The sequence below is a fragment of the Limulus polyphemus genome, unplaced genomic scaffold, assembly GCF_000517525.1.
Source record: "Limulus polyphemus unplaced genomic scaffold, Limulus_polyphemus-2.1.2 Scaffold346, whole genome shotgun sequence".
Taxonomy (NCBI): Eukaryota; Metazoa; Arthropoda; class Merostomata; order Xiphosura; family Limulidae; genus Limulus; species Limulus polyphemus.
In genome coordinates, this window is record NW_013665956.1 from 338735 (window position 1) to 351793 (window position 13059).

Below are 13059 nucleotides of genomic sequence, written 5' to 3' on the forward strand. Positions count from 1 at the left end.
ATTGCAAATACCATAGTGGACATTTTCAATATGGTGATATATTTGTAAGTTCTGTCATCTCGTGACAAAAGGTACGATCTGAAAGAAGGGACTTATTCATCTTTTTACATAAAATAAGTTTTATAAAAATCACTTATATAAATTCATATATAAAAACATGTCAGACATTCACCAACGTAATTAGATATATGACTAAGGTATATGACTATCGAGACCATCCTTTAGAGTGGTCCAAAAAAAAGTTTTATTTCTGTTTGTCCTCAAGGCTAGTTTTGAATCAGGAATAGATAATTACTACAAATATTGAATTCACCATAGCTAGATGTCCAAAGGGACGAAAAAATAATCTAACACATGTGATAGCCTGTTACTTCTGTAAAATAGCTCAACACTGTAGAGAAGGAATTGCTTCTGTTGCTCACCCTTAGTAACTATAGCATTGTACCATTGAATGAGAGCAGTCACTCTCTCCATATAGTCATTGACGACTATCATCCCCATTCCATTTGCCTTCAGAAACTCATAGCTGTCATTGCCTGCCCAATCACTTGGATGTTTTGATAGAAACCCTTCAGTATTTCCCTTCCCATTTTTAGCCAGTACATCAAAGAGTTGAGTTGTTTTCTCTGTCATGCAGAGTTCCAGTGGGTTTGTTGTACTAAAGAACTTTGCAGATTGAACAAAGTATGTAATGATCTTTGCCTTCACATTGGCATCTAATCAATCATCAAAGAGTAAAAGTCCAACAAGCATCTTTTAAATGCCTTGACTGCAACTTCATCCAAAACCCTGTTAGGATAAGTCTTCAGGACTGTTAGAAAAGCTAGGTAATTTCTGGGAGCGCTCACTGCCAAGGGTGCTTCTTTCCATTATCTGCTGTAAATGAGGATCTGGTTTGTTTTCAATTTCATCCCTCAATTAACAGTGAAGGACGAGAAGGAAGACAGCTAGTCATCATCATCCACCACTAACTCTTGGGCTACTCTTTTACCAACTAATAGTGTGATTAACTGTCACATTATAATGCCTGTTGACTGAAAGAGTGAGCATGTTTGGTGAGACAGGAAATCGAACCCACAACCAGCAGATTATGAGTCAAATGCCCTAACCACCTAGTCATGCATAAGTGAAGGTAACAAAGAGACAAATATCTTTCAGTCCTTTTCTTTATGACAAGTAAGCTTCATTTGCTCTTGAATAGAAACATTTTCAAGGCATAGATGACCATCACCATTCAGTGAGCCTGGTGAAGGGCTCCTGGAGCCCTGATGCTGTACTTTCTAGACAAACTTCCCCCTGATGAAAATTAGAAAAGATGAAGGAACTCATTGTAATAATCTCTTGGGAAGCTGTTCTGAAGAGCATCAGAGAGAAACTGTACCATCTCCTGACAAAGATCATACAAGTTTCCTTTGGAAAGGTCCATTCCTGCTGCACTGAAGTTTTTCTTATTGATGGATGGCTAGTGCACTATAAATTCCTTAAACAGCAAAAAATCTGGTCAGTTAGAAGGTCCAAGTGTACTAAAAAAGAAGTCTGCCAAAGCTACTTTGTACACATGATGATGCCATGCTATGGACGTGAGAGAGCGACTTTTGTCTTCCTCGAGCAGGGTAGAAAGTCCAGATATGAATGCAGTGTTTGATGCTGTTGTGTCAAATATGAGCCCCTGGAACTGGTTTTGCAAACTCCATTCATCCAACATCCTAAGGCAGACACAAGCTTCTGTTTGTCCCATTCCACAATGAATGAGAGAAACACTTAGAAGTTTATTTTCTCCTCCTCCAGAAACAATGATTACTATTATGTCGGTAAGTGGCTTCCCATCCCAGTGAAGAAGGGATGGAGTGTCTAGAGAATTTAGTTTTTTTCAATGATTGCTACAGTCTGGCGAGTTTTGATCCGAGACTGACGTATCGTACTTCGAGAAATTGGCAATGTATCCAGGTCAGGCCCGGCATGGCCAAGTGGTTTGGGCGCTCGACTCGCAATCTGCGGGTCGCGGGTTCGAGTCCCCGTCACACCAAACATGCTCGCCCTTTCAGCCGTGAGAGCGTTATAATGCGATGGTCAAGCCCACTATTCGTTGGTAAAAGAGTAGCTCAAAAGTTGGCAGTGGGTAGTGATGACTAGCTGCCTTCCCCCTAGTCTTACACTGAAACGGCTAGTGCAGATAGTCCTTGTGTAGCTTTGCGCGAAATTCATAAACAAACAAACGTACCCAGGTCATGGCCAAGAGACTTGACAGTTGCTGCAGTGACAAATGCAGCATTGTAATTGCTTACATTGACATGGTCAATTTCAGTGTACAATATCTGGCCCTGAACATGGACATTCTGATCCTTGATGCTGTTGATCACCTTGAAGAATAACAGCTAGATGTCTGGGAAATGATCATTTGTGAGTTGTGTCATTAATTCAACTCTGAGAAGAATCAGATGATCTATGATGCTAAGTTTAAAGCCAGAGAAAGTGGTAACAGTGAGAGACTGGAGTGTTGTTGTTATAGCAAAGTCACATTGGGCTATCTGCTGTGTCCACTGAAGAGAATCTAACCCATGATTTTAGCATTGTAAATCCAAAGACTTACTACTGTCCCACCAGTGGATAAGAGACTGGATGCATACGTGAATGATATATGTCATTTACATGGAAAACCTACCTAGCAGTAGTCTCCACAGGTCGAGATAAGTTCATTTAGGGACTATCCAATGAATTTATCAGGGCAATTAACTGGAATGAGGGGCATTCTTACTCTTACCAAGGCTGTATCCATCATGACACATTTGGAAAGAAAACAGGCCATTCGAGAGGATAAAGCTTGCAGCAGAAGCTGTGGTAACAACTCCACCAACAAACGATTTGGAGCAGGTGCCTCTACCACAGTGACCCAAAGTTACCAAGATGTGTGCCAACAAGCCATGTGTATAAGAAAGGACTGTGAAGCAACCCCACTGATGCGGTGAGTGGGAAGAGCCATGCAAATACTCCAATGGGGTACCTGCCACTACAAAGCCTGTCAACAAGATATCTTTCACAACCAAAGCAGATGCCTCTACCAGGACATCGTCGATAGCAGGAAGAGCAAAGTATCTCCTTTGCTTGTGAAAACTACCCATACCATGTGGCACCACAAGGACAGCAGAATGATAAGCACCCACCACGTGCTCAGCAGTATTTTGCTAAGTTGTGGGGTATACAAGGGTATCAGTACCCTTATTCAGATCAGCAGTTCAGGAGAACACAGTGATTGACCTGCACAGGAAAAACTAATGGTCAGCCCAGCTCTGTCAAGGTTGGGAGTGCTGGATGTAAAAGTGAGAAGTTGATTTCCTAGTAGACACTGGAGCAGCAAGAACACTGGTGGACCTCACAATTTTCCAAGCCCTTACAATGAAGCCATTGCTTTGGCCAATGAATATAAATTTTGTTCTGGCAAATGATGAAATACTACACAGCAGAGAAGAGCACATCTTCGGCTCAATCTGTGAGGTGTTGCTCACAGATGAAAGTGGTTGTTTCTGATATTGGGTCTGGAACAGGCATTGTCGGGATGAATGTAGAGCAGAGTTTGTCAGTGGAATGGGTGAGCTTATAGTCTGAGGGAAAGTCAGCCAATGCTACTCAAATCGAGCCAAGGAGCAGTGAAGTATACATCCATGTACATAGAAGACGTACTGTGGTCTAATCTCGACAAGGTCTAATACATCAGCACTATGTAACATAGTTATAGAAGCTATGCAAGAAATGAAAAAGCAGATAGTATAAGCTCAGGCAATGAATTACCTGACAAATGATTAATTTTTGATGTTGATCTGTAATTATGGATGATTGAATATCCAGCTGGATGCTGGAAGAGCCATGGGCATGGTGAAAATGTGGATATGACCAATGCTTATTAACATGAACAGACGAATGTCTGGATGCGTTAAAAGGCTTCCATAGGTTTAACATTGTAGATCTGGTGTATATATATTGGCAAGTTAAATTGGACAATAAAAGTTGAGCAAAAATTGCTTTTAACATGAGAAATGCTTTTATGAATTACATATCATGCCATTTGAACTGTGTAATGCCTCATCCACCATAAACTCTTTTCACACACGGTTGGTCAAGATGACTGACTTTGTAAATATAAAATAATTATAAAAGTTTCCATACTATAATTTTTAATATGTTTATCTTCAGAACATTTGGCAAGCTTTCTACTTATTTTATTGCCCGTGTATAACTAATAAACCTCTCATATAACTTGTACATCACATTGAATCACCTAATTCATGAGCTGCTTACAAGCATACCTTGGGAAGAATTAATATTATTGTTTTTCATTATCTTATCTTACCTAACCTAATAAGTTTTTTTTTTTACATTTTGCTTACTTTTATAACAACAAATAAAATAAATACAGGAAAACAAGAAATATAGTATTTACATTTAACCTCTTGTTATTTGCTCTCACTTTGCTAATAAAATTTAAGCCTACTTTTTTACAAGGATGGCACTAGTATACTAAATGCTCCCCAGTAGCACAGCGGTATGTCTGCGGACTTACAACACTAACAACCGGGTTTCGATACCCGTGGTGGGCAGAGCACAGATAGCCCATTGTGTAACTTTGTGCATAAAGTCAAACAAACAAACAGTACACTAAATAATTTTTAAATATTTAAATAATACACCTAAGAACAGACAATATTAACACGCTCAACGAAAAAAAAAAGTCATATAACTATCATAATTTAACTAGATTTGTAACTAAGACAAGAGAGGCTTAAAACAATTCCCTTAGCTACATGATCTAAACACTGTGATATAAACTTTCAAACACAGACGAAATTGACAATCCTCTGCACTGAAAACAACGATGTAATATAAAATGTTAGAAAGAATTATTAATAATTTGTGAAAGAGAGAATGTGACAGGTGAGCGTGGAAAGTCCGTCAGATTTTCTAGTTTATGATTCCATAAACAAATATTATTGAAGGCTACAAAATTAGGCTTTACCTTAGTAACATCTATATTATAATTAAATTAAATTATATTAAATTCCGTAGAGGGGTGGTAGATAAATTAGAGAAAGGAAAGAACTAGAGAACAAATTTCATGATTCTCATTGATTGATGATTGATGATTTATTCAAATATTTATTTATGAAATTGGGAAGTTAAACTTATATCATATTAAAATGTGATTTATTAACTACGTTTTGATGCCAAGTGTATTGGTGTGAATGTTGTATAGTATGTACTGCCCAAAGGAAGAAATGGCCAAGACAATGTAAACCACAATAGAGAATTGTTGGTTCTCTTATACATAGGATGGTCTACCATTATTGGTCCACTCCTCGAGACTCCGAAGGATCATTGATACACACTTATGGTAATTGATTGCTTCGTGAAGTTGGCTAAAGTGTACCTTTTACCTGACATTCTTGTGAAGACTTCACAGGAGCTTTATCTGAGAACTGGATAGCGTGGTTCAGAGTACCAAAGTAATTCTACACAAATCGGGGCTAACTTCAACAACAAAGTGTTTACTTAATTGTGTAAGGTGTTGGGTGTGGTAAAGACTTGCGCTTCACCTTATTATCCCAACCTGATAGTTTGACAGAGTAGACAGTACAAACTACCTGGAAGATGCTTGCAATTTTTGTTGGGTCTGATGAAACTGAATGGAATGAACACTTGCCTTATGTAATGATAGCATACAGAGTAACAAAACAGTGGTCAGCAGGCTGTTTGCCAAATGGATAGGAGGTGTCACTCTCTGTAAATATGATGTATGGTCTTACACTACAACTATAAGTCTCCCAGTACTCCAAAGAGAATGTAAGGTGACCGAGATTGATGATTGGTGACACACATGATTTCCCAGCATGAATATAAGACAGTGAAAAAGATATTTTATGAATGAATTACGAAGGATGACTGAGTATGGTTGTGGTATGTGCCAGCAGTACAGAAGCAACTAGGATCTGGATGAATTGGTCTGTAAGTAATACTGTGACAAGTTGGTCCTCTAATGTTGTGGTGTGCAAACTGTAGGTGAGCCAGTAAAGTGATACACAACTATATCTGAAAGTACAAATTCTTGGTCTTTTTGGCTATCTGCCTTACATCAGCATGGGTCATTTTCGAGGCAGTGGTAGAGAACTGGTCAGCTAGCATACTAGACATCATAGCCTCCTTATCATAGGACGTTGGTGGGACGGCCAAGGGTGAGGTGGCTAGTGGTGATATAGGATGTTTCAGAGTCCTGAGAGCCAGACTCACAGTTACTGCCCACATTTCAAATGCATCATCTAGCAATGATTCTTCATTTATCAGCTTCATAGACGTAAAAGTCGTCCAACCCCATAAATGGAAGACAGCACTTTGTAGTATCGCTAAAATCAAAGAGAAAAGACTCACCACTAGGTTATTCAATCTAAGAGATTCAGGAGAAGTATCAGCAACAGAGATTATTAAAAACACCACTGGCTGGTTCAAAAATGAAGATAGCCAGTAAGGTTAAGAACATGATCTTAAATAGGTAAATCCAGAATTGAAAATACATGATAACAAAAACTAATTGGTCAGAGGAACTCAGTCAAGAGATGGGTTAAAGCTGTAGTATTCCTGTTACAAAAATATACTTTGTCCGTGATTATCTGTCACAAGAAAGCAGAATACCAAAAACAAATAATGGGGTCAAGCTCCGGATCTATGGGCTATGTGTACTCACACGTATACAGCTATTATAACACAATCAATACTACCTGTGGACTCAGGCATCTTTGGATCACAAACTTCATAACCTCAGTTACCTCCAATGGTCTGTGCATATCCTGGATCTACTGCATTCCTTTCACTGCCATTTGGCTGTTAGGAAAGAAATGGGAGAGTGAGATTAGGTAAGAGAATCAGGCAAACAGGCTTCTTAACCTAGTTTGTCCCTTAAGAAAAGTGACAGTTACAAATTCACTTGAGCACCATTGTGTTCAGTCTAGGTAACTATCAAAAACAACATAATTTGAAGATTTTACTTTTTAACAAAAGAAATGGAAAATGCATAACTCACCCCAGTACTATACTGGTGGGATCAAAATCTGCTTCAACTCTCTCAAAGGGAGCTGTAATTGCAGCAAAAACTTTCCTTTTTGGAATCGTGGCTAACTCCTGGCTGAAAAACCCTGTATGTTATGGGTACATTGTGGTAGATATGCTTAAGGAACTCTGTTCTTGAATGGCAAAGTTACAAGATGCCATTGTCAGCTTGACTGTCAATCCTGTGTAATCCCAAGCTGCTCTGTGACCCTCAATCACTCTACCAAGATACCTCCCTTCCCAGAGAGGCTTATTATTGTCTTTTGGTTCATCAATTTCACCAGTTGGTGCCCACTGTATCATTTGACATTTAAAAGGTTTTGCTGTCAGACTTCTCCCAACAGCATAACCCCTGATCTCTTTTGGTTGGTTTCAGGTGTTCTTGGTCAGAGCTGAGAATGTGTTACTCTGGCCAGCAAATGCTGAAATCATGTAAAGCCTGCCCAATAGTCCCAGACCCACAAGATGTTACACCACAACAAGGACAATCAGTCATCCATGCTACCCTCATATTGATATAAATCCTCAGGGGAAAACTCAGTTAGCTGATCGGGGTGTACTAAATGTCAACAGTTCTTCTGGCTGTTGGTGTAGCAAGTTGGAAATTATAGACTTTTGCTGCATTAGCAAAAGTCGTATGTCTAGGAGAAAACTTCTCCTGAGTTTAACAATGCTCTAGGACAACCATCTCATTGCAGTGGCCAACTCTTCATCTTGGTTGTAAGTGCCATTTCATTGAGAAAGAGTAAAAATAAAGAGCAATACACACATCACAAACTTTGCAATAATATATTTTATGGTTATGATACCAATATATCCTCCTTCCTACTTACTATGTGGTATTATCTGGTAAAACTGATTTTCCTTAAGAACGAATAAAATGGGTCCACAGAATAGCAAGTGATTTGATCTGGAAGTATGTTATAAAGTAATTTTGGATTTTTTTAACCTGACTGAGTTTGTGAAAGAAAGAGATTGGACACAAATGTGTAAGCATAAAAATACAGTATTTTATCTACTAACACAAAGAGCAATTTGTGTATTTATCTTGCACCCTGATAGTCACCTTTCTGGAGAGAAAGATCTCTAAGTAGGAGTTAAATCTCTATACCTCTCTAGAAGTTGAAGTTGTAGTTAAATCCACTCTCGAAAACCTATATAACTTGAAAAGCTGTTTATTGTGTCTAGGCTTTGGATTAGTTGTTCAATTCTGAGAAAACATCACATTATATACATAAAGCTATAAATTCATACTTTTCAGTACAACTTGCATTACCCATGTGACTGTTAGTAACTACCATTGACCATAATAGAAGTGTGTAGCCTCTCATGATCATCTGATTGGCCAGTGGTAAGGGTCATGATCTATACTTACATAGTATATACAATTTTGCAGCAACCCTTTTAACAGAAAGACAAAGGTGGTACCGTGGTATTTAAAGGCAAAATCGATTTCCCGAGAAGAACCAGATAAACAAACACACTAATAACATCACTTTCGATAAATTAATATGGTATTTGATAATATGACCAGGTTTTAAGTTGCTTGGGATATAAACAGATTGGACACATTAAGATGACATTGAAAAACTATAATTATTTAGACATACACAAAACAATAGTATGAATACCTGTGTAGAAAAGTAAATTATCACATCTAATGGATCATTGAATAGCTTGTCAGCTTTCCGTTCTTCAAGATGAACTTCAGTCATGATGAAACCAAGTAAAGCTGACCTAAGAAAGCATGTCTGAATTCAAGAAGTAAACTCAGTTTCTTTGTTCAGTTGACAGCTTCTCCTCACGGCCTTTGTTTTCCCATAATATAGGTTGGCTGTTCTTGGACAAAGTAAACTCAGCCAACAAAGATATTATAATAGTAATCTGTTTAACCTGAATTGTATATGGTACTGTGATATACTCTTGGGTAGAATAAACATTACACATTATAGAGAATATAGAAATTAAGTAAATAGAACAAGGTAACCTCAATAACTTTCTGAAATACAGTAAACCCTCCTACAATGCAGGTTCGTTCAGCACGGATTCGCTTATACACGCAAAAAATAAAAGCAACCAATTATCTGGCGAACAAGGAAAATTCGATTATGCGCGATTCGCCCTACACGCAAATGTATGAGTGCCATAGATATTTTATTCTCACTCTAGCATATCAAATGTTAGGCTTTTCACTCCCACAACAATTAACTTTGTTTTTAACTTTTCTCTGACCGAAATTTTCCTTTTGTTGGCTGTACCTTACTCTCTTCCGCTCTATTTTTCGTCTGCTTGCCGGTATTTATACGTCTATCACTTAGTGCTTCTAGAAATATTTATATCCTCGACATCAATGGATTGCACACGATGTTTGATATCAACGAATTATAAACACAATGTACGAATCTTACTGAGTCACGTAATCAAACTTGTCATAGCTATTGCCTTTAAATCTCTTGTTATTAAAAACTAAACAATCATGAAATATTCACTCATAAAATAAAGGCCCGGCATGGCCAGGTGGTTAGGGAGCTCGACTCGCATTCTGCGGGTCGCGGGTTTGAATCCCCATCCCGAACATGCTCGCCCTTTCAGCCGTGGGAGTGTTATAATGTGACAATCAATCCCACTATTCATTCTTAAAAACGTAGCCCAAGAGTTGGCGGTGGGTGGTGATGACTAGCTACCTTCCGTTTAGTTTACACTGCTAAATTATGGATGGCTAGCGCAGATAGCCCTTGTGTAGCTTTGCGCGAAATTCAAAACAAACAAACACAAAATGAATAAATTAATAATATCTACACTAAACAGTCTTTTATATTTGACAGGCTCGAAAGAAAGAGTTGAGAACTTCTAAGATGGATCCGGAAATGAAGAGGTTATATTACAGATGTGGTATGCAGGCATAGCACGTGTTTTATACCCCCATCATATTATTACAGAAATTTCTATAAATTTAATTTTATCAGATATTTGTGTGGTGCCACTTAAGAAGTTTATCAAGAAAGTTGTTAAAGCTCTTGTGCTCTAGCTGTTTACTGCTCTGTATTATTCACCTGAGATATTGTCATATGCAGGCATGTAAAATATTTTATATCTGCTTTAATGATATAGAGATTTGAAAATGTTTTTCGGTATTTACTTTCTGTGCTAAAATGGTGGCAACACATACAGTGGGCCCTCCTCCAACACGGGGAATACGTTCCTCGAGCAAGCCATGTTGTGAAAATTGGTATTGAAGGAACTCAATACCTTATAGGATTAACAGGGATACAGGAACACAGCCACGTTAAGTCTCTGATAAATGTATTTTTTTCACACATAAATAAAAAGCTCTACCTATACAGTATTGTATATGAACTAAAATTTAAAATCATAAACATAATAACATTCACATGTGATATTCTGCACCTGTAATTGAAAATAAGATAAATGAAATAATACTGTACTGCATTTTATTGTAACACTCACCTATGAATGATGAAGACAAGACCTTTTGTTGATGAGAGAAAGACTTGCAATGATGATGATAATAGATTTAGAGGCTGAGAGGTTAGTTTAAGGCCGATGGATTATATGGATCATCAGAAAATTCGGCCTCAAACTCCAATGAAGCAGATGTAGAAGTCGATGGAATGGAGTCAGAAGGTATTACATCGGCAGACTTGGGCTTCATAAATACAGTAATTTTTGGCTGTGTGGCTTTCTACCCCAAATCTTTCAAGATTTCTCTGTAGAGTGCTAGAGCATCATTAAATCCTCTTTTAAATTTAATGCTTCTCTCCATTATGGAATCCATGTCTACAGGCATTTCTGTGAGCTCATCTGCCTTGCAAAGAAGCCTTCACTGTGAGGATGGGTTTAGCAGATTCTGTCTCTTCAGCAGCTTCATCGCTATTACTGTTGCCAAAGGTTATCAAAGCTTCAAGTTCTTCAGTTGTTGGCTCTTGGTAATGGGATTCCAGCAGCTCAACCACCTCCTCATCCCTCATATTATCAAACCCATCGCCCTCGATTTCTTTAATGAGTCTCACAATATCAGCAACTTTCTTCTCAACCAAGTCTCAAGTCTTGTTCAAGACTTCAGATCAAAGATGATGCCAGTATGCATTTATGGTAGACTCTTTCACCTCACCCTATTGCATTTTGGTGATATCAATACAGTCCTTAATGTTATACGCTTTCCAAAACTTGATTAAGTTTTCAAAAACACTGGAGTCCATAGCTTGGGTTACACATTGGTAGACATTCCTAGTATAGTAAAACTTGAATGTCTTTATTACTCCTTGGTCCATCAGTTGCAGGATGGACGTGGTATTGGGAGGTAAAATATTATATCCACATTAGAATGGCTGAATTGCAGTATGTCAGGGTCATGGACAGGAGCATTACCCTAAACTTAAAGTCGAGGTTCTTCTTCGTCAGGTATTCTTTAACCTCATGCACAATATGATTTTCCAACCAGTCATTAAGAAGCATCCTGGTTACCCAAGACTTTTTATTTGAACAACAAACAACAGGCAAATGTTGCTTATTTTTTACTTTTAATGCATATAGGTTCGCAGAGTGAATCACTAACATAGGCTTGCATTTAAAGTCACCCGATGCATTCCCGCAAAGAAAGCAAAGTGAGCCTGTTCTTAAAGGCCTTAAACCCGAATGCTACCTTCTGCCCCTTGACGATGTACGTCCGGTAGCCCATCTACTTATAAAGAGCCCTGTCTCATCTGCATTAAACACCTGTTGAGAGGCATATCTCTTTTCCTTAATGAATTCATAAACCATGGCTTGAACCATGCAGCTGCATCGCTATCGCCTGACCCAGTTTCACGTTATGGTAGCTTAAATTTGGCAAACCAGCCTTCATTTGCCTGAAACTCATTGGTATCTGTAGCACTTCCACTCTCATTGAAGACTACTTATTCATATAAATTTCTCATGTATAGCTATGCTATCCACAACAAAGCCGTTTTTGTTCACTTGTTCACTGATCCACACATTGAATAATTTCTCCATTTTTACATGAACGAATTCCTCCTACAGACTTTAGAAACCTTAGCACTTATAGCCTTAACACTTGCACAGTATGCATTTTCACTGCTCCTAATCGTATGTATGGAAGACTCCTTCACACCATATTCCCGATCTATGAATGCTACACTCATTCTGCTTTGTAACTTATCAATGATCTGAATTTTCTCTCCTAATGTCATAACTTTGTGGGTTTTCTTTGCCCATAACACTTGAATATACTTTACCTTTCGATTCCATACTGATATTTAAGGGTAATTAAGAAAAGCAGCAAAATGGCAAAAATAAATTGACTAGATGGTACTGAACTTAGCACAATCATTTAGACATCTGATGGGGATGGAGTGAGGCACGGGAAGCTGGAAATTGTTTATTTCTATCCTTATGGGTATCCTTTACTGCCCAAGTCGCATTGCTTTGTGTCTTACATTCAAAATGTTTAATAAACTACTTTTTGTTTATGTTATACCGATTAGTATAGCATATAATCTTAGCTAATAATCCATATTTTAATAGTATATAAGTTTTATGTTCTTAATTCTATAAGGCGATATTTAAAAAAAAATCCTGAATATCCCCCAGTGTTACACACCTGACACATTTTCTCTAGGTAGCTTTTCTTCTCTATTTTATCCACCACCCCACCTGAGTAACTATGAAATGAAACGTAAATTACTCACTATAAAATTGTCATTGCTCAGACAAACCATAATTTTTATAGCCTTCAATTTTGTTTGGTTACAGAGCTATCAAATAGAAAATAAACCCCTTCCTGCCACACCCACCTGTCACATCCTCTCTTTCAGAATTTGTTAATAGTTCTCTCTTACATTTCATCATGTATAATTTATAACCAATAGAAAATCAATATTTGCATCTACAAAATGACATATTATATTACCTAATGTTCTGAACAGATAAGGGTCAGTTTCACTCAGAGTA